We start from the raw sequence: 22,353 nt of genomic DNA on the forward strand, positions 1-22,353 counted from the left end.
CTTACATTTCCCACCTAAGAACATCTGATCCCTGTGTCCAAATCTTTCTTATGCCAAGTTGTTTAATAGTGTAGATGGTTGAGGATCTCGTATTTTCTAAAGAATGAGCCCTGTGAAACATTTGTTTTGTTATGAAAAGTGACTGTCGAACACAATACCATGGCAGGCAGCACTGAGAAAAAGCACTTTAATTATTTCTATGTGGGAATCATAATATTTCAGCTCCTCAGCTGCTTTTCTAAAAACACTACCGTTTGACCATCTTTATGAAACCCAGAATTATTTAGCACTGAAATGTTTAGGGAGAGTTTATAGTTCTTTATGAGTCATTTTCTGCTGTGTTTCAATATTGTGTTTATGAAAAAAAGAGTAGGTGAAATCACTCTGACTGAAAGGTCTTTGTTTAATGATTATGTGCGGCATAAATGTATACACTGATTCAAGCTTAACATTTAACAGAGTGTATCAAGTTGAGAAATCCAAAACAAGAAAAATGCGTTCAGCTGAAATTAAGGAAAGAAGAAGGTTATCAAACTTTCCCCATACAAATAAACACTACAAAAGAGCAAAGAGGTTTCTTTACAATAAAACTATGTAGCAGAGGACCTATAAGAAAAATATATGACCACCTCTGTTAAAAAACTTTTTTTTTTTTTGGTTTTGCCAAAATTCTTGGCTTGTTGATTCAAATTCTGTCTAATAATTTAGGATTTAGGTATCAATTATCATACCCATTTATCTTGTTTGTATAGAATCTTCTGTGCCCTTCAAAGGAAGTAGATGGAGCCAGGCATTTTTAGACCTCCTCCAAATCTGTGGAATTCAATCAAAATAGTATGCCATTAATTAAGTTGCTTGATGTCATTTATGTAATATATATGGATGATATATTGACTTTATTTAATGGATAAATATTATTTAAATGTTGGCAGCTCTGAGCTTGGGGAAGGTGAGAACTTTGTCCATATTTCCAGATGGGCTTTATCGCAGTGTTCTGAATTTTATAATGTGATTCCTAAAAAATTGTGATTAATGCTAAATGTTATAATAAATATATATGCACACACACACCTTGTTATGTGGAGACTACATAGAAACTCAAAAATTTAGTATACATAAATAATTTAAAATGCATACTTTATGATACATAAATAAGATTTAGGTTATACATTTTATAATACATAAACATTACACTTCACAGTTGATTTTCTGGAACTTTCCCAATTTTTTGGTTATATATTTCAGGAGTGTTCTCTCCCTTCCCTCATCCACTAACTGTTCTGTGTCTCAGTTAACATGTGACTTTGGCTTTCTTAACTCTGCAATATTATTTAATTCAGATTAACTTTATTTCTTGAACCTATGTATTGCCATTCATGCTACAGAATCGATTTAAAGTTTGTAAATATCAAAGATTAACTATAAGTTATATTGATGAATACATTCATCTACTCAATTATGTATTAGTCATATATTTATTTATTCACTTATACATTCATCCCACAAATAATGAGTGTATCTTATTTGCTACATACAGAGCTATGAACTGGAGGCAGGAGGGTCATAAAGACTAACCTCGTCTCCTCATAGAGTTTAGAATCCAGCAGGGCACACAAATAAGAAAACAGGCAGCTGCAGTCCTGCTTGTTAGGTAGAAGGTTCGAATATGACTGAGGACATGTGGAGTAATGTGGGATGTCACAGCAGAGCAAACTAACACAGACTTGTGAGGAATTAACACCTAAGCTGAAACCTAAAAGAAGTTGGGCCCTGGCAGAAGAACAGCAAGGACAAAGTTCAGCGGTCAGAGAAAGCAGAATGTCTGCATTCAGGTAACTATGAACTGGTTAGCCTGGCCAGACCAATAGTTCATATTGAAGGTACGGCTGATAGTCATTACCATTAATTTTTCCTGTAACCAATATGTGAGGATTTAGAATATTCTCCACTAGTGGTCAGCCAAGGTATAGACATCAAGGAGGTAAACAGTGGACTTGATCCAAAATTGGAACATAGATTGCAATGTAAGAAAGACAGGGGTTTGAGGGTATGTGCAAGAGAGGGAAAAAAAGTGATGAATTGTGGCAGCTAAATTGCATATGGAGATGAGTGAGTATAAGAAGGTACAGATGTAGAAAAGGTTCAAGGTCTTTGTGGTGTTGATCAGGTTAAAGAATATCCAAACAGACTGAAAAAATAGGTTATATTTGGAGGTTACATTAGTTTGAACCTTAAGATCTAAGTGTTGGGGGTCATTTATAGTGTTTTCAAGATGTTGAGGCATGCCTTGGAAGAAGGTAACTGCAGTGGAAAAGAAGTGGTCAAGGAACTGAGACTTGGGAGCATAATGTGATTCCTCCTCATCAACTCAGGATGGCAGCAGGACTCAAGATGTCAAGGCACTAAAAAGGTGGACAGTTTTCAGTGAGTGGGACACAGTGAACAGGGAGACTGGCAGAAGTCAGTGGTGAGGTAGGGCTGAGCAGCATAGCTGTCCAGGGAGAAGTTTCCCAAGAGGATGGAGGAATAATGATCAGTGGGTTAATGTGAGTAGCCAGAAGAGCAACAATGCCACCTCGGGAGGAGGCACAGGGCACTGAGAGGAGAGCAGCCTCCCTCGTCACTGCAGGGAAGTGACGTCCTCATCAGAGAGCCAAGTTAAGAAGGGAGGCTAAGGATGCATGGAAGTCTGGTTATCATTAAAAGAAGGTTCCAGGAGACCTAATTAAAAATGTGAGAAGAACAAGAATGAGGGTTTGGACCAGGGACAGAAATCCTAGAGCAGTATGGGGAAAAGAAACTGGAAGAACACAGAGGAGAGGAAGAACTATCTCAAATGGTTCTGAGAGATGATTATTATGGCTGAAATCCAAAACGTTTTCCAGAATCAGTCCAGCTGTCCTCTGACGGACAGGTTCAGGGATGCAGAAGTGCAGTCTAGTTAGTTAGCTCTAAGAAAGGCCATGGGGCTGGTCCTTGCCCAAATTAGTAGGCCCACAATGGCAGTATTTGCTTCCTAGTACTTTCATCATCTATTGAGAGCAGCCACTTCTGGTGTTTGGGGAATTTTACATCTTTCAAGTTACTCAGCTGTGTCCTAGATTTATTGAAGGCTGTGGAATATGGAAAAGGATCTGATTTTTTAAAATGTGAATTATCTTTTCACTCAGAGTATTACTCTGTTTTAAACATTTTTTCTATTTAACTATAATTACTTAGCCAGTTATAATAACAACTTAGGCTATTTTGTATTAGCGTTTGGGTCTTCCTTTTGAGCATTTTCTTTATTAGAAATGGTCATTGTCTTAACACTGCTTTCTTAAATATTCTTAAATACCATTTCTAGGATTCACACATTATTACAGTTCATCATGCTGCCAATTGTAGCCATAAAATGTAGACTGAAATTGAATTTTATATGGACAAATTTTATTTGTAGAAAACTTTCCTTGGTAAATCGGGCTGCTAATGTAATGCTAGTGAAACAACAGGAAGGCCCATGCATATGCTTTTTTCTCTTAACTTGGATATAGCATATTATTGGATACTTTATCTTACAGCAAACAGTGTGTATGCTAATTCCAGCTTAAAACTATTTGATAGAAGTGTATGGTTAAGAAGTGAGACTAAAAATCTTGATAGGATGCCTCTGCAAACATGATTTTTTACTCTGGTCTTTTCTTTGACCTTGTGAATGACTTTCTTTGTTGATGCCTCTGCAAACACGATTTTTTACTCTGGTCTTTTCTGTGACCTTGTGAATGTCTTTCTTTGTTTTGTCTTAATTCTCACCACTGAAATAGTATTTGTGACTAGAATTCAGCAATTGTGTAGTATATCGTGTTTACAAAATGCCTTAGCAAAGCATATTACTTCTACTCCACAGAGACCCAAGCAGAGAGGGTTCCATTTGCCTTAAGAAAAATATGAAGATTAATTGATTTTCAGTGGATTACTACAGCAGGGACCAGAACTCACTCCTTCTTATTTTGGTTTATAACTTCTGGTGTATCCACTGCAAACAACTGAGTTGAGGGCTAATGTTTTTAGGTTTATTAAGTGTTTCTATTACACTGCTCTGTAAGTGAAAGGCATCCTTTGCAGTTGGCAAAAACAGGGAATGAATAATAATGAAAATTCACATTCATGGACCATTATCTAGTCATTAAGATGATCACTATGATAATTGTACATTAACATGGAAGTATTTAGGGGCTTTTGGAAAGAAAAGAAAAATATGCAGGTACATCCATATTAAAGTTACAACACTACAAATTATATGCCTGGCTGGGGCTAAGAACTAGAAAGCAATATGGAAATAATTAGATTTTTTTGGAATAACAGGATTGTGGTTATTTTTCCTCCTCTCATTTTGATATATATTAATGGAAATATGTGTTTATCTAATCAATAAAATTACATTAAAACTTGTCATTATTAATTTGCAATTTCATTCTTCCAAATATCTATTGCATCTTTAGTATATGACAGGCACTGTTTTAAGTTCTGGGAGTATATTTATGAATAGATAAAAATAAAATACACATTATTTTGTTTCTCACATATAATTCATAGGAATTTATTTGGCAAATAGGGAGGGGGAAATACTTGGGCCTTTCAGTGTTCTCCTGATCATTTTGTGTAGCCATGCCTCTGTTGGCAGTTAACTCCCTAAAAAAGATCAGAGCAGAGCCTATTAATTAAGCAAAACTAAGTATTAGTCTCATTGAAATAATGGAGGACAACACCTTTAAACAGAAATGTTTCGGAAAGGGGAGGTAAAGAGAGGATGCTTATTAGGGTTTTAGAGCCTTGTCTTGCTAGTTGGAAAAATGGTTGGGATTGAGCAGAATTTAAGGACCTAGTAGCTTTGGATTAATGGGGTCCCAAAGTGAAGTGAGGGTCTTAAAGTGAGCCTTGATGAGCAAACTGTTAGTCTTGATAAATAAGCTATTTTAGCTGATTTACAATCTCACTTTCCAAGAGCAAGCATTATCTGGAGCAAGTACTTAAAGATTTTTTTTTTTTTTTTACCTGGTCCCATGATTTCTTTAGCACTAAAGCAACTATTAAGCTTTGAGCCAAAATTGTTTAGCACTTGGACAGAAAAGTTTTTTGCTTTTAGTTCTTACCTCTTTCTTTGTGATTGAGCCTAGACTTTATTGTCTGCATATTTGTGTCACACCCACTGCAAATTCATATGTTGAAGTTCTAACTCCCAAGGGGGATGGTATTGGTGGGAGTGGGAGGGTGGGGAGTAGGGGGGCTCTGTAGGAGGTGATTAGGTCATGAGGGTGGAGGCCTCCTGAATGGGATTTGTACCCTTATGAAAGAGGCCCCAGAGAGATGCGTTTTCCCTTCCACCACGTGAGGACATAGTGAGAAGGCCATCTATGAACCTTGCACCAGACACTGAATCTGCCAGTGTCTTGATCTTGGACGTCCCAGACTCCAGGACTGTGAGAAATAAATTTATATTGTCTACAACCCACTTAGTTTATGGTACTGTCTTACAACAACCTGAAAGGACTAAGACACTGGGTTTGACACTCATTTAGCCAGACATTGGAGAAATTTCAGGATAGGTAGGAGAGGTCCCAGCCTTCTACCAGGGAAGCTACAGGGGACAGGTATTCCCTCTGCACACGTCTCTGGTGGGTAGACCTCATGGTCAACCTGATGCTCCCAGCCAAGACTTTGAATCTTGAAGGGATGGCTCAGATGCACCATCACATGTGCCACTACAGAATGGGGGAGTTAGTGGCATGGTGTTTGTGGCTACTAACAGTGTGGCCAGGAAAGGGATGAGCCCAGCTGGTGAGCAGCAGGGTGCTAAGGCAGACTGGTTCCATCCTGGCTGCTCATGGCCTCCACTGGATCTTGCTTAAGAGGTCCTGCTCCTACTTCTCTTCTATATTCTTCAGACCAGTTCCTTTTCCTCCTTAAGCTGTCAGTATTGATTTCTGTTCAGAGCCTGACAAGAACACAGCCCTTACTGAATTTATTCTGAGGCTTTACCAGTCTAGAAACTGAAGTACAGGAAGTGCTCTGACTTTTCCAGAACTTTAATTATAAAATCAGTAATAAGAATTTGTAAGGTGAAACCAAACGGAAAAATTGAATTTTCATTTTAGTACCTTTTTTTTCACATAAAAGGGTAACAAAATGTAGGGTTGTGGAGAGAACAGTCTCTCGAGATGTCCCTGGCAAAGTTTGTGGAGCTCTCAATAAGGAGACAAGTACAGGGCTTCATTGTAATTATTCCCTTTTGACTGTTCAAGCTGGTAGGCTTAAAATGGACTCCTAATGAGAGTGGTTTTCAGTGCAATTAATTAAGTGCATGAAATTACAAACTGCATGTCTTTTCTCTCTGGAGAATATTCTTCCTCTATAAGTACTACTCATTTTAATTTCTCTATCTTTCTTTCTCTCACAGTCTCCCAGCTCCTCACCCCATCCCCCTCTTTAAAAGGATGTTTTTCCTTAAGAAAATTTAACTCTGTTTTTTAGTCCACTGACAAGGCTTCCATTTGAACGTGGGAGCTTACCTCTACCTAACTCTTCCTTACGTCTAGTGCTAAATTTATCAGAGTTATTCCTGACATGAAATTTTGAAGACTGTTGTGAGGGAAAAAGATAAACTATTGACGAAACTTTTGTTGTAGTTGTGCTTGTCCTTTTAAAGTCATTTATTTTTTGTTGTAATGTCTGTGTGTGTGCGTCTCTGCGCCTGTGTGTCACATGTGTACATTTTACTTCAGAAGAAGTATTTCAGAGACAGACCATTTCCAAAACCTTGTGCTCAATCATTTCCAAGCCTGTCATTGGTCTGCAGGGTGAACTGCAGAGAGGACATAGGCACATCACCTGAACATTCTCAGAAACACCTGAGTGCCCTTCTTTCTTGGTCCCCTCTTTCTAACTTCAATGCATATCTTAATTCTCTTCACAGCTTTTTAACTTCAGTTACAATTCTATGCTTCAGAATTTATTTTCTTCTCCCATCTTCTCTCCTAGAAAAATACCTATTCTTCAGGGAATTTGTTCAAGTCACATACAAAGGATCTAATAAGGCCATTTTTTCCTGAGATGGGAATCATTCCATTAACATAATGGCTTGTTCCAGTATTAATGGTGAAATTGTGAGGAAAAATGGATATTTGAAGTTACCAAATTCTTCAAAATATTAATTGCACATCCAGTACTATTTCTTCTAGCTTAGAGAAGTCTGGTTGGCTTAACTAAAAATGCAATTGGGATAGTTTAGAAACAGTTTCTGACTTTGGCATTTTTCCTAGAGAACTTCTGAACCTTCCGATATCTGCCTAAGGTGACTTCCCTCTTTCTAAAGAAGGCCTCACTGATGGCTACAATCATCTGAAACAGTAACATGAGCTGAAGGCTGTTAGGCCAAATTTTAGCCCTTCCCTGGTGTGAAAGAGACTGGAGGTGACTAGGGTTCCTGGGGCATTTGAGATTCTGAGAAAACTCCAGGCTGTCTCTTCATGAAGACCCCCCACTACTGGAGTTTACCCAATCAGGAAATTTTGTCTTCAGTGCTAGGTGGTCTGGACTTGTTGGCCTGAAAGAGTTAATGCACCTTTTATCAAATACAAAAGCTTTTTCCTAGTAATACCTTAAACATGGTGAAGATCTGTCTTGACAGTGGCAGCCTAAAGTCAGTTGGATTTCATTGCTAAACATTATTTAGCACCGTTAAGTAAAATCCTTGCCCATTCAAAATAATGTGTTGGCACATAATACCAAGGTCTATTATTAAACCACTACAGATTATTGCTTTAACAATTTGAAAACTATTATTTTTAGATAAATGACTTTGTACAACCTGACTAGAATCTATTAATTGATGAGAAAAACAAAATCAGATGACATTTGCAAAACATAAAATCAGCATCAGCTGGAACATCTGTACCATTTCTTTTATTTAAAGGACATTTTTGTCCTAGAAAATGACTGGCTGTTTCCATTAGCCTCACAATACAACAACAAAAGAAAGTTGTCTTTGGATGACTTCTAATTTGCATTCATATTTTCCCCATGGCAGCATTTGGTAAGCACAACCAAAAGACTGCTTGAGTGACACGGGTCTGTACACCTGAGAGAGAAATATATCATGTATAAAAATTTTTAATATGGGTTTTAACAAACACCTCTGAAAAGGAACTATAGGGATCTGCATTTTTTTCCTCCTAGAGTTTATCTTTCTCATACTCCAGAAGAAGAAAAATTCATAATATGCTTTCCTTGGAGGGGTCATGGCACAACGATGCCATCTGAAGCCTATTGGGGGTAAAAACCATGTGATGTCCTCAAGCAGAGACTTTCTTTTACTATTCTTTATCTGTATTGTTAGGTCTATTGTCTCTCTAAAATAACTTTTCGTGGTGAACTGGCAGTGATCTGGAGATTCAGTGGGGTGGTGGGGCAATGGGTTGTGCAGGCGGAAGAGTGTGAGACGGTGCCCAGGACTGAGTCTGCATACCTGGTGGGGAAGAGCTGCAACAATCTGTTTGTCGGTTTTCATGTTCTTCTGCTTAGAAGATGAGTTAAGATCCAGAAAAGTAGTTTAGACCAGGGGCTGACACACTGGTGCCTGTGGGCAAAACCCAGCCTGTCACCTGTTTTGGAAATGAGATTGTCCTGGGGCACACGCTACTGCTGCACAGTCGAGCGGCTGAGTGGAAATCACTTGGCCCGCTGAACCTGAAATGTTTACTGTGTGACCCTTTAGAGATGTTTGCTGACTGCTGACTTTGACTATAAGCGGTTACCAAGTAGACAACTAATCAGGAGTTTTAGGCTTTTCAAACCTTAAGAGACCATAATCATGTGTTTCCTGTGGCAAGAAAAGGTGACGCAGTTACAGTTGCTCAGGCAGGTGTTCCTTTACCCACCGCAGGGAAGGGAGCGCCGTCTCTGAGACACGGGTGAAGCCTGGGGCTCCAGGTCATACAGAAGCACAGTTTTTGCTCTCCTGGAGATGGACACTGGGATAAAATAGTGTACAATGTAGACACATGTCCCTGCTCTCGTGGATCTTACATTTTAGGTGGCAGTGGGGTTTATATAGAGAATATATATATGTGTGTATGTATGTATCTGGAGAGGTTGGAATTTTAGATAAATTGACTGGGGAAATCTCACTGAGAAGGGACTTTGCATAAAGATTTGGAGAACTTGAGGGAGCTTGCCATGCTGCTGGAGTTTCTCTATAGAGGGTAGAGGAGTCATGGGGCATAAATGAAGGGCAATGTGGAACCAGGTTTATTTTGTTTTTTATAGTTAGACAATTAACAGCATGTTTATATGCTGATGGGAATTGTCTTCATCCATTTGAACTGCTATAACCAAATGCCACAGACTGGGTGGTTTATAAACCACAGAGTGATTTCTCACAGTTCTGGAGGCTGGGAAGTACAAGATCAAAGCACCAGCATGGTTACATTCTAGTTATGCCCCCCTCCTGGTTCAGAGCTGACACTTCTTGCTGTGTTTCCACATGGTTATAAGGGGCTAGAGAGCTTTCTGTGGTCTCTTTTATAAGAACCCTAATCCCACTCATGAGGACTCAGTCCTTATGACCTAAGGACCTCCCAAAGGCCCCACCTTCTAATACCATCCCTTTGTTAGGATTTCAACATACACATTTTGGGGGGACACAAACATTCAGACTGTAGCAGAAATGATATAATAGAGAGGGAAAAACTGATCATGCAGGAAGTTGCTGGGACAATGTCTTTGAGCAGGTAAGGGGCTGGATGTAGAGGGCAAGAGCAGGACTGGGCATGGCATCAGAGCAAGGGCACTTTGTCCATAGAAATATAAGAGAAAGTAGAGTATATGACACAGATGCAGGTAACTAGGTAGATATGGTTGAAAATCACAAATTCTTTTCTAAATGCTTAATTTTTTCTTAGCATATGCAAAGGCCTGAGGCAAAACAGAGCATAGTTTAATCACGGAATTGAAATAAGTATAAGTGATCTATAAAGTAAGCAGTAGCATGGAGCATGATGAGGTTGAAGAAGTAGGCAGGATGCAGAGATAAGGTAAACTGAGGACATAGAAATGGGAAATCAGTGAAGAAGAGGGTGATTTGCCTTTTTAAAAGATCACTGTTGCTACTGTTGCGACTGAGATTAGATGGGAGAATTGAACAAGAGTGTCCATGGTGAGACAATTAGAAGGCTATTGCAGTAATTCACTGAGGAAACTGGTAGCATAGTCTGGAATAGAGGCAGTAGGTAGAAGAAAAATGGTCAGCTTTTGAGAAGTATTTTCAGGCAGAATAGACAGACTTACCTCTCTATATCTGAGTGTAGGAGAGATTACCTGGGTAGGGCAAAGAGTGAATAGACATGGGAGCACTAGGAGCGCACATGGCTACACAGGAGGGAGGGTTTGAGGCCTCGGTTTGGATTATTGAATGAGGAAGGTGGGTGTTGTCAGAGACGAGAGCCAAACTTCACAACTGGCTAGCAGTGAAGAGGTTGATCAATAAAAATACCTGGTGTAGAAGGAGAGAGTACAATATATTACATTAGTCTGGCTAGGTCTCAATTCTAGTTATTTCTTATTTTTAAGAAATCCTGAAATTAGAATTACTGATTTTACTTTTAAAAAAAAACTGTTGAACTTTTCATCTTCATAGTGAGACTAAATTAAAGGTCAAAATCTTAAGGGGAGAATGAGTCAGAACTTAACAGACAGATTAATGATTGGTGTGGTGTCAGTTTCCATTTCCAGTTGTCATATTCTAGGCTATCACAGAGACCTTTCCTCTTGAAGTTTCTCTCATAGAACAAGTTGCATTTTGATTTCTGCATTTCTCCTAAATGTGTATAGAATGCAGACTGTTTTGAATAAACCTTACATCTTGCAGATGCTCTTAGCCCACAAGGTGTCCATCCCGTGCATTGCTGGATATTTCTGCTCATGAGAAATTATAGCTCTGCAGACCTTGTCAAAGGGGTTACTATTAGATTTACTTAAGAAATGACTATGGAAATAAGAGAGTAAGAGCTGGTCTCAGGAGCCTAGTCCTATTAGTCAGTCTAGGTGATTTGGGATGGTAGAGGTGTTTTTAAGCTAAAAAGCCAATGCATGGAACAAGTCACTTCACTCTGAATAGGACAGTGTTTCTCACCTGAGCAGTAGGAAGAAGACATTATATAATAAAAGCACAGATGTTAAATTAGAGGAAAGGTCCATTTAACTATAAAGTATAGTAATGGAAAGATTAGCATGAAAAGCCAACTAGGAGAATTTAAGGCATCTGATTTTGCAATAGAGGTTGTTATGCTTCGGGGAGACTTACTTTCCTGACTCTGAGGTTAAATTAGGATAAAGAATTTGTGTTTGCAAACAAGCCTGTTTCTCTTTCAGTTATTTCCCTGTTTTTTAGTCAGGCTTGATGTCATTGTGTTCTGGTAAACATCTTTGGTAGGCTGCAGGGAGGGTCAGGCGCCAAGTTGGAGTACCAGCATGTGGGTGAGCATGCAGGGGTGCGGGTGGGAGGAGGCATTCTGTCGTACGTCAAACCTTGAGAACAGTGTTGGTTCAAATCCTCAAGTCTGTGAGATGAAACTTTGGGGGAGTTAGTCATGCTGTTATTGAAAAGAAGGAAAACTGAATCTGGTCTCACCCCTCTGTGATTTTTGGTCAAGACAGAGAATGAGAGCATAGCCTTTTGGTCCAGAGTACAATATAGAAGGAATTATGATAGACCATATGCTGATTATAAAAAGGAGAAGGTAGAGAGGAAATATTGTGCCATCTTTTGAGCTGAGCCTCTCTACTATTCTTGGATGCTTTTCCTCTCTTACTAAGAAAAATGACTTTAATTCTGTCTCTTTCTATAAGATCTCGTCTTCCTTGTATCTCCAGAGGCTGGTTATGTACATGCTCCCTTCTCTTCTTTTCAGTCTTCTAGTGTCCTCTACAGAACAGGCATAGGTTTTCCAGGAAAGGGTGGCTGAAGTGTGGGCCTAAAACTGATTCAGTAGTGCTGCTCTCTTTAAGAGCAATATATATATATATAGCTGTTTTAATTTATATGCTATGTTAATTTATATACTATAAATCAGGTATAAAATGAATATTTAAAGTGAGAAATCATGGCAAATTACAAATTTAAGTTGGCATATACCACAAATACCACAAAATAGTAAAAGGCATATTATTAACTGCCCAGTGTAAGTCTCTGATACCTTTACCCTATACTTTTGCCTGCATAGTATTTGATATTCTCTTTAAATGGCATTTGTAACATTTTCTATGGAAAGATTAGAAAAATAATTCAGATTTTCTCCAGGATAGTTGTTTTTTTTAAAAAATTATTTATTGTTTAGGAAAGGTAAGTAATGAATGTGTCAAGTAAATTGTTAAAGTTGTCACATTTAGGTAAATCTTTAATATGTTCCTTTCCTATATGAATTGTAAGATTTCAGGGCATTTTGGCTTTTGTGTATGTGTGGTGACCAATCTTATATACTCCTGGTTTAGCTGGCTTAACAGTTTGTCATTGAGGTCCTCACTAGAGTGTCCTGACTAGTTTAAATGAGTTTTAGATCATCTCCATCAATGTTAAGATTTTATGTCAAATCCAGAAAGAATTAAAATTTTTTTCAGTGTGTTTGTTTTACTCTCCATTAATTCAATTGTCAAGCAATTCAAGAGCCAATTCATCATTTCTATTTGAAATTTATCTCTTCCTCCTAATGAATATCACTTTTTAGACAATCTGAAAAAATTCTTCCAATTTTCTGCTTGCTGTCTGAATAATTGATATTGATTTATTCATTGTCTTATTGCATTTTTTCATATCCAATAATTGTATTAGAAATTTTTTTCTTTATTTAAAAATTAAAAATTAAAAAAGCATCTTTCCTATATGTATAAATCAGGAGTCCATCTTTTCTCATCTGTCTTACTGAAACATTCAAAGTAACTTTCCAAATTCACTTTTTGATATTGGGAGAATTTTTATTGTACTTCTGCAGATTTTACAAAGGCATAGGACTTAAATAAACACATTACAGGCCCCCACCCCAGAGCTTTGGAAGATGCAAGCAGAGAGCCCTGCATCTTAAGCCTCATTACCTGCACAGTAAACCCACCTGTGCTCCTCCCCGTTCTCGCCAACACCTCCCACAAGCACAAACGTATACACCCATACTGTTTCTTAGATTTTTCACTCAGACTATATGGGTGCTATAAGGGTATTGAAATATTTTACATCCCATAAACCTACAACAGTGTCTGCTATGGTTGCAGTAGAGCCCAGCAGTTAGTTTCAAGCACTGCACTGATGGACTCTGCGAGGAGCAGTCAGGAAGCTGGAGACTTTGCAAGGAAGGCAGTTGGTCAGGGCTTATCTCCACATGGTCAGGGGTCACAGAAATGTCTTTAGACTAAAAGCCATTGATTAATTTAACGAAAGGGCACAATGGATGCTTGGGCTCTCCTGGAACTTATTTTCTCCCATTATAAGTCAACTTCCTGTTGATGTGTTGATCTGCTTTATTATTCAAGGTTTCTTGCCATACAAGACGGGCCAGTCACCTAGATTTTGAGTGCTTGCTTTTACACCATTGTCCGATTCAGATTTGTCATTTGCCTTTCCACCTGTCTGGGGGGTCTAGAAGTACAAGATGCCTGTAGATGAGCTCTTATTCTTTCTCCTAGAAAGTGTATCAGTTAACTTTGTCACTGAGGAAGTGAAACCCAACCTCCTCTGGCAACATGAGAGGGACTTAGGGGAGCAGAAGAGAATATAAGGCTGTTCAGTCACTCTTATTAGTTGGTAAGCAGCAGTCTCACAGCGAGAACATGTTGATATCATTTGGAGGTAGATCTTCCCAAGGGGAAGGGAGAGCTGAATGAAAGGACCTTTGGGCAGCTGGGATGGATGGTTGTAAAGGAAGGAGGTTCACCTGTGGAACAGAGGACCTTCCCCTACAGAAGGGCAAAGGAATGGCTGGGATAGGAAGAGGAACCGTAGGGAAAAGAGCCCAGCACCCACATCCTCCAGAGAAGCAGTCCTCATAGCTGGCTCTTGTCATGGTTAAAATGACTGGGACAGAAACTAAACAGGAAAATCCCTCAGCTACACTGGGTGGAATCCTGAAATTTGGACCAAGAGGAGCTGAGTAATCCCCACAGTGTCCTCATAGCTGGAAGCCTGAGCATATTCAGGCCGATTTTTATGATATCCTAAAGGATTTCCTTCCTATTTTGAGCAAAATAATGGACTTGGTTGGGGCAGAATGTTCCCGCAAGTTGGCAGGCACCACTGAACAGAATAACCGACTTGCTACTCGGGCTGCACATATCACTGGATTGCCAAACAGATGTTGCCTGGGGGAAATACCTGCTGAAACAAAAATGATCACTATCCAGAGGAACTGGGTACTTACCTGCATCAACTATTATTATCCATTCTGTTTAAATTTTTTTAATGTTATGTACACATGATAAAAAATTCAACAAGAATATGTACTAGAATATCTTTTTTTACCCCCAGATTCTCAGTTTCCCATCCCACCTCTGAGGAACAACCACCAGAGAGTCTATGCATATACAAGCATATGTGACTAACTTTCACCTGTTAGGCACTTACATTGATGATTTTAGAGTAAGCATATAAAAGTCAATTTGATTATAATACTTATAGTAATTTTAATATATTTCTGTGTATTTGCTTTATTTTAAACTTCAGCAATTACAAACCTTATGCCACCCCAGGGGGAAAAATCTGTAGATATTACTGTTGGGTTCTTAGAAATCAGTTTTTTCCTTTTTTTAACCTTATTTTTGTAAAGCATGTTCATTGTAGACTATGTGCCAGGGGTGAGGGGTCAGAGACTACATACATGCCAGAGAGGGTATGTGATTTATTACTATTCTACTGGTTAGGCTAGAAGGAATAATTCTTGTGTGACCAGTAACCCAAGGAACAAAAGAGGAACATTGGTCAGAGGGGTGTGCCTTCTACCAAGATGTTTCCATAGATAAGGTGGGCCCGGATTTGGCCAGCCACAGGCCATCAACATACCATATACTTAATATACTTCCAGAGGAGGAGGCCATGTGCACAGATGGTTATTTGGGGGGAAAAAAGGTTGCAAGTGGCAGCGTTTGTCCCTACAACCCATTATCAGATGTCTTACATTTAGGTCTTTAATCCATTTTGAGTTTACTTTTGTGTATGGAGTTAGACAGTAATCCAGTTTCATTCTCTTGTATGTAGCTGTCCAGTTTTCCCAACACCAGTTATAGAAGAATGTCTTTTTCCTATTGTATATTCATGGCTCCTTTATCACATATTAATTAACCACATATGCATGGGTTTATATGGTCTCTCTGTTGACCTATGGGTCTATTTTTCAGTCAGTAGCATACTGTTTTGACTACTGTAGATTTGTAGTATCACTTCAAGTCAGGGAGTGTAACACCCCCAGCTTTATTCTTCTTTCTCAGGGTAGCTTTGGCTATTTGGGGTCCTTTTTGATTACTTGTGAATTTTAGGATTATTTGCTCTACTTCAGTGAAAAATGCCATTGGTGTTTTGATAGGGATTGCACTGAATCTGTAAATTGCTCTCGGCAGGATGGCCATTTTGATGGTATTAATTCTTACTATCCATGAGCATGTCATAGATTTCCATTTATTTGTGTGTTCTTTAATTTATCTCAAGAGTATCTTACAGTTTTCAGAGTACACATTTTTTTACCTCCTTGGTTAGGTTTATTCTTAGGTATTCTTTTGGTGCAATTGTAAATGGAACTCTTTCTGCTAGTTCATTGTTACTGTATAGGAATGTAACAGATTTCTGTGTATTAATTTTGTATCCTACAACTTAGCTGAATTGTTAATAAGTTCTCATAGTTTTTTTCTGGAGTCTTTAGGGTTTTCTGTATATAGAATCCTGTCATCTGCAAATAGTGACAATTTTACTTCTTCCTTAGCAATTTGATGCTTTTTATCTCTCTGGTTGCCTTGGCTAGGCAGTGTGCTTTATTGAATAAAAGTGGTGACAGTGGACATCCTTGTCTTTTTACTGATCTTAGAAGAAAAGCTTTCAGCTTTATGCCACTGAGTGTGATGTTAGCTGTGGGTTTGTTGTATATGACCTTCATTATGTTGAGGTATGTTCTCTCTCTACTCATTTTGTTGAGAGTTTTTGTATCATGAATGGATGTTGAATTTTGTCAAATGCTTTTTCAGCATCTATTGAAATGATCATATGGTTTTCATCCTTCCTTTTGTTAATCACATTGATTGATTTATGAATATTGTACCATCTTTGCATCCCTGAAATAAATTCCACTTAGTTGTGATTGATGATTCTTTTGATGTGTTTTTGAATTTGGTTTGCTAATATTTTGTTGAGGACTTTTGCATCTATGTTCATCAGGGATATTGGTCTATAATCTTCCTTTTTTGTAGTGTCTTTGTTTGGTACAGTGTTAGAATTATGTTGGCCTCAGAATGATTTTGGAAGTATTCCCTCCTTTTTTACTTTTTGGAATACTTTAAGAGTGGGTATTATCTCTTCTTTAAATGTTTTGCAGAATTCAGCTGTGAAGCCATCTGTTCCTGAAGTTTTGTTTGTTGGGAGTATTTTCATTACCAATTCAATTTCATTATTGGTAATTTGTCTGTTGAGATTTTCTATTTCTTCCAGTGTCAGTCTTGGAAAGTTGTACTTTCCTAGGAATTTGTCCATTTCTTCTAGGTTGTCCAATTTATTTGCATATAATTTTTCATAGAATTCTCTAATAATTCTTTGTGTTTTTGTGGTGTCAGTTGTGACTATTCTTTTTTCATTTCTGATTTTGTTTATTTGTGTCTTCTCTTTTTTTCTTGATAACTCTGGCTAAGGGTTTATTTGTTTTACTTCTCAAAGAACCAGTTCTTGGTTCTTTGATTGATTTTTTTCTATTCTTCTCTATTTTATTTGTTTCTGTTCTGATCTTTATTATGTCCCCCTTTCTACTAACTTTGGGTTTAGTTTGTTCTTTTTCTAGTTTCCTTAGTTGTGAGTTTAAACTGTTTTTTTGGAATTGTTCTTGTTTCTTGAGGTACAGCTGTGTTGCTGTGTACTTCCCTCTTAGAATGGCCTTTGAGGTGTCCCTCAAAATTTGTTTTCATATGTCTGCATATATTGCTTAATTTCTACTTTGATTTGTTCATTGATTCATTGATTACTTAGAAGCATGTTGTTTAGCTTCCATGCGTTCATGGGTGTTTTTATTTTCTTCATGTAATTTATTTCTAGTTTCATACATTTGTGGTCTGAGAAGCTGCTTGATACAATTTCAATCTTTTTTAATTTACTGAGGCTCTTTTTATGGCCCACCATGTGATCTATTTTGGAGAACATCCCATGTGCACTTGAGAAAAATGTGTATCCTGCTGTTTTGGGGTGGAATGTTCTGTAAGTCCATCTGATGTAATATGTTGTTCAATGCCTCTGTTTCCTTATTTATTTTCTGTCTTGATGATCTTTCCATTGATGTAAGTGGGGTGTTAAAGTCTCCTATTGATTGATTTGCAGTCTATGTCCTGTTTAGCTCTGTTAATATTTGTTTTATGTATTTAAGTGCCCCTATGTTGGGTGCAGAGATACTTATAATGGTTATAGTCTCTTGTTGGACTGACCCCTTTATTATCATGCAATGGTCTTCTTTGTCTCTTGTTAAATTTCTTTGTTTTGAAGTCTTGTGTGTGATGTAAGTATTGCTAGTCCTGCTTTTTTCTCCCTATTATTGGCATGAGATATCTTTTTCCATCCTTTCACTTTCAGTCTATGTAAGTCTTTAGGTCTGAAATGAGTCTCTTGTAGGCAGCATGCAGATGGGTCTGGTTTCAGTATCCATTCTGCCACTCTGTCTTTTGATTTGTGCATTCAGTCCATTTACATTTAAAGTGATTATTGATAGATGTGTACTTATTGCCATTTTATTGTCTTCTGATTGTTTTTGTAGTTCATCTCTGTTCCTTTCTTCCTCTCTTATACTCTTCTCCTAATGATGGTTTCCTTTAGTGTTGTGGTTGGATTTCTTCAAAAAAATTTTTTTGATTTTCACATTCAAGACAGCGGCATGAGAGGTGAGACAGAGAACTCCTCCCAAAACCACAAATAGGATGAAAATATAGTTAGTTAATACAACTAACCCTAAAGCAGCAACAGGAAAGAGGGCTGAACTGGACTAATGACTCACGAACAGAGCAGACCTCATGAAGCAGGGTAATATAGGAAAGCCTTGATCTGGAAGGATCCAAGCCCTTCCCCCACCATAGCTCACGGGTGGGAGGAAGAGAAATGGAGCAGGGGAGTCGGTGGAAGCCTGGGACTGCTGAACACCTAGCCCTGGAGATCTGCCTTGCAAGCAGAAACCTACATTGCGTGGTGCTCTGGAGGTTGGGGAGCTCGGACAGGTGGAGTGCCTGAGAGACTGACATTCCAGCCATTTGTGGAGGACAGGATCCACATCCAGCTGCTCTGTGTCAGAGGAAAGGCAGGTGGTCTGAGAGGCTTCCTAGCAGTGAGAGGGCTGCTGAAGGGGCGGGGTTTTCGCAGAGCTTGCTGCACGGGAGAAGGGAGAGCTGGACAAGGTTTTCTGGGTAGTGCACTCTGCCCAGCTGGTCAGCAACTTTGAGAAGCTTCAGGCGCTCATTCCCCCTGGCTGGCTGCCCCGCCCCAAGGCCCCCCACTGTGATATGCAGCCTGCTGCACCTCCCTCCTAGCCTGCCGGCATGAGTTTGCAAACCTGCGGTCACTGCTCTGGCATCAGGCCAGCCAGAGGGAGGCCCTGCCAACAACAGCTGGAGACGCAAAGCACAGAGAGCTTACACATGTGTGTTTGGCCCACTGGTTCAGGCAGTGGAGACAGGCAACACAGACAGAAATCAGGAAACAGATCTTTCCTCCCCCCAGGCACCAGCTCTGCTCCCCTACAACCCCCAATCTCACTCTAGGGGTTGAGCAGCTCCAGAGACTGGAGCTTCTGGGCACTAGAGGATACCACACAAATATGAAACGTCAAAAGAACATGATTCAGACCAAAATCTAACAAACCCCAGAAAAAGGGCCAAATGAAACTGAACTCACTAATCTTCTTGAGAGAGAGTTCAAAATAAAAATCATAAACATGCTTATGGAGGTACAGAAAAATATTCAAGAACTCAGGAACGAATTTAAGTCAGAGATTCAATCATTAAGAAATTCCATATCTGAAATGAAACATATAATGCAGGTATTTAAAAGCAGATTAGATATAGTAGAGAAGAGGCAGTAAGTGGAATAGAAATTAGAGAAGAAGAATACAAAGAAGCTGAAGCACAGAGAGAAAAAAGAATCTCTAAGAAAGAAAGAATATTGAGAGAACTGTGTGACCATCCAAACGGAACAATATTCACATTATAGGGGTACCAGAAGAAGAAGAGAGAGAAAAAGGGATAGAAAGTGTCATTGAGGAGGTAATTGCTGAAAACTTCCCCAATCTGGGGAAGGAGATAGTCTCTCAAGCCATGGAGGTACACAGATCTCCCAACACAAGGGACCCAAGGAAGACAACATCAAGACATATAATTAAAATGGCAAAGATCAAGGATAAAGACAAACTTTTAAAAGCAGCTAGAGAGAGAAAAAAGATCACATGCAAAGGAAAACCCATCAGGCTATCATCAGACTTCTCAACAGAAACGTTACAGGCCAGAAGGGAGTGCCATGATAAATTTAACGCAATGAAGCAGAAGGGCCTCGAACCAAGAATACTCTCCCTGGCAAAGTTATCATTTGAATTTGAAGGTGGGATTAAACAATTTTCAAATAAGCAAAAGCTGAGAGAATTTACCTCCCACTAACCACCTCTACAGTGCATTTTGGAGCGACTTCTATATATGGAAGGATTCCTAAGGCTAAATAGATGTCACCCAAGGGATGGACAAAGAGTACAGAATATGATTCATAACATACAAAGAATGGAGGAGGAAGTAAAAGGAGGAAAAAAAAAAAGAATCTTTAGGTTGTGTTTGTAATAGCATACAAAGTGAGTTAAATTAGACTGTTAGATAGTAAGGGAATTACCCTTGTATCTTTGGTAATCACAAATCAAAAGCCTGCAATGGCAATAAGTACATACCTATCAATAAACACCCTGAATGCACCAATCCAAAGACACAGAGTCACTGAATGGATAAAGAAACAACACCCATCTATATGTTGCCTACAAGAGACTCACTTCAAACCCAAAGAAATACACAGACTGTAAGTAAAGGAATGGAAAAAATATATTTCATGCAACTAATAGAAAAAAGCAGGAGTTGTAGTACTTATATCAGACAAAATAGACTTCAAAACAAAGAAAGTCACAAGAGACAAAGAAGGACATTACATAATGATAAAGTGGTCAGTCCAACAAGAGGATATAACTATTATAAATATGTATGCATCCAACACAGGATCACCTACATATGTGAAGCAAATACTAACAGAATTAAAGGGGGAAATAGAATGCAATGCATTCATTTTAGGAGACTTCAACACACCATGCACTCCAAAGGACAGATCAACCAGACAGAAAATAAGAGACAGAGGCACTGAACAACGTATTAGAACAGATGGACCTAACGGACATCTACAGAACACTCCATCCAAAAGCAACAGGATACATATTCTTCTCAAGTGCACATGGAACATTTTCAAGAATAGATAATATGCTACGCCACTAAAGAGCCTCAATAAATTAAAAAAGATTGAAATTGTACCAACCAGCTTTTCAGATCACAAAGGTTTGAAACTAGAAATAAATTACACAAAGAAAATGAAAAAAGCCCACAAACACATGGAGGCTTAATAACATGCTCCTAATAATCAATGGATCAATGACCAAATAAAAACAGAGATCAAGCAATATATGGAGACAAATGACAACAATAATTCAAGAACACAAAATCTGTGGGTCGCAGCAAAGGCTGTGCTAAGAGGGAAATATATTGCAATACAGGCCTACCTCAGGAAAGAAGAACAATCCCAAATGAACAATCTAAACTCACAATTAATGAAACTAGAAAAGGAAGAATAAATGAGGCCCAAAGTCAGTAAAAAGATGGACATAATAAAGATTAAATCAGAAATGAATAAAATTGAGAAGAATAAAACAATAGAAAGAATCAATGAAAGTAGGAGCTGGTACTTCAAGAAAATAAACAAAATAGATAAACCCCTAGTCAGACTTATCTAGAAAAAAAGAGAGTCTCCACACATAAAAAGAATCAGAAATGAGAAAGGAAAAATCACTATGGACACCACAGAAATACAAAGAATTCTGAGAGAATACTACAAAAAATTATATGATAACAAACTGGATAACCTAGAAGAAATGGACAACTTTCTAGGAATATACAACCTTCCAAGGCTGACTAAGGAAGAAACAGAAAATCTCAATAGACCAATTACAAGGAAAGAAATTGAATTGGTAATCAAAAAACTACCTAAGAACAAAACTCCTGCACCAGATGGTTTTACTGTTGAATTTTATGAAACATTTAGTGAAGACCTAATACCCATCCTCCTTAAAGTTTTCCAAAAAGTAGAAGAGGAGGGAATACTCCCAAACTCATTTTACAAGGCCAACATCACTCTAATACCAAAACTAGGTACAGACACCACAAAAAAAGAAAATTACAGACCAATATCCCTGATGAATATAGATGCAAAAAATACTCAACAAAATATTAGCAAACCGAATTAAAAAATATATCAAAAAATCATCAAGTGGGATTCATCCCAGGGATGCAAGGATGGTACAACATTCGAAAATCCATCAACATCATATACTACATTACAAAAAGAAGGACCAAAACCACATGATCATCTCCATAGATGCTGAAAAAGCATTCAACAGAATTCAACATCCATTCATGATAAAAACTCTCAACAAAATGGGTATAGAGGGCAAGTACCTCAACATAATAAAGGCCATATATGACAAACCCACGGCCAACATTATACTTAGCAGCAAGAAGCTGAAAGCTTTTCCTTTAAGATCAGGAACAAGACAAGGATGCCCACTCCCCACTTTTATTCAACATAGTTCTGGAGGGCCTAGCCACTGCAATAAGACAACACAAAGAAATAAAAGGCATCAAGATTGGCAAGGAAGATGTCAAACTGTCACTGTTTGCAGATAACATGATATTGTACATAAAAAACCCTAAAGGATCAACTCCAAAACTACTGTAATATCTGAATTCAGCAAAGTTGCAGGATACAAAATTAATACACAGAAATTTGTCGCATTCCTATACACTAATGATGAACTA

The sequence above is a fragment of the Manis pentadactyla genome, chromosome 2 (assembly GCF_030020395.1).
Source record: "Manis pentadactyla isolate mManPen7 chromosome 2, mManPen7.hap1, whole genome shotgun sequence".
NCBI classification, from domain to species: domain Eukaryota; kingdom Metazoa; phylum Chordata; class Mammalia; order Pholidota; family Manidae; genus Manis; species Manis pentadactyla.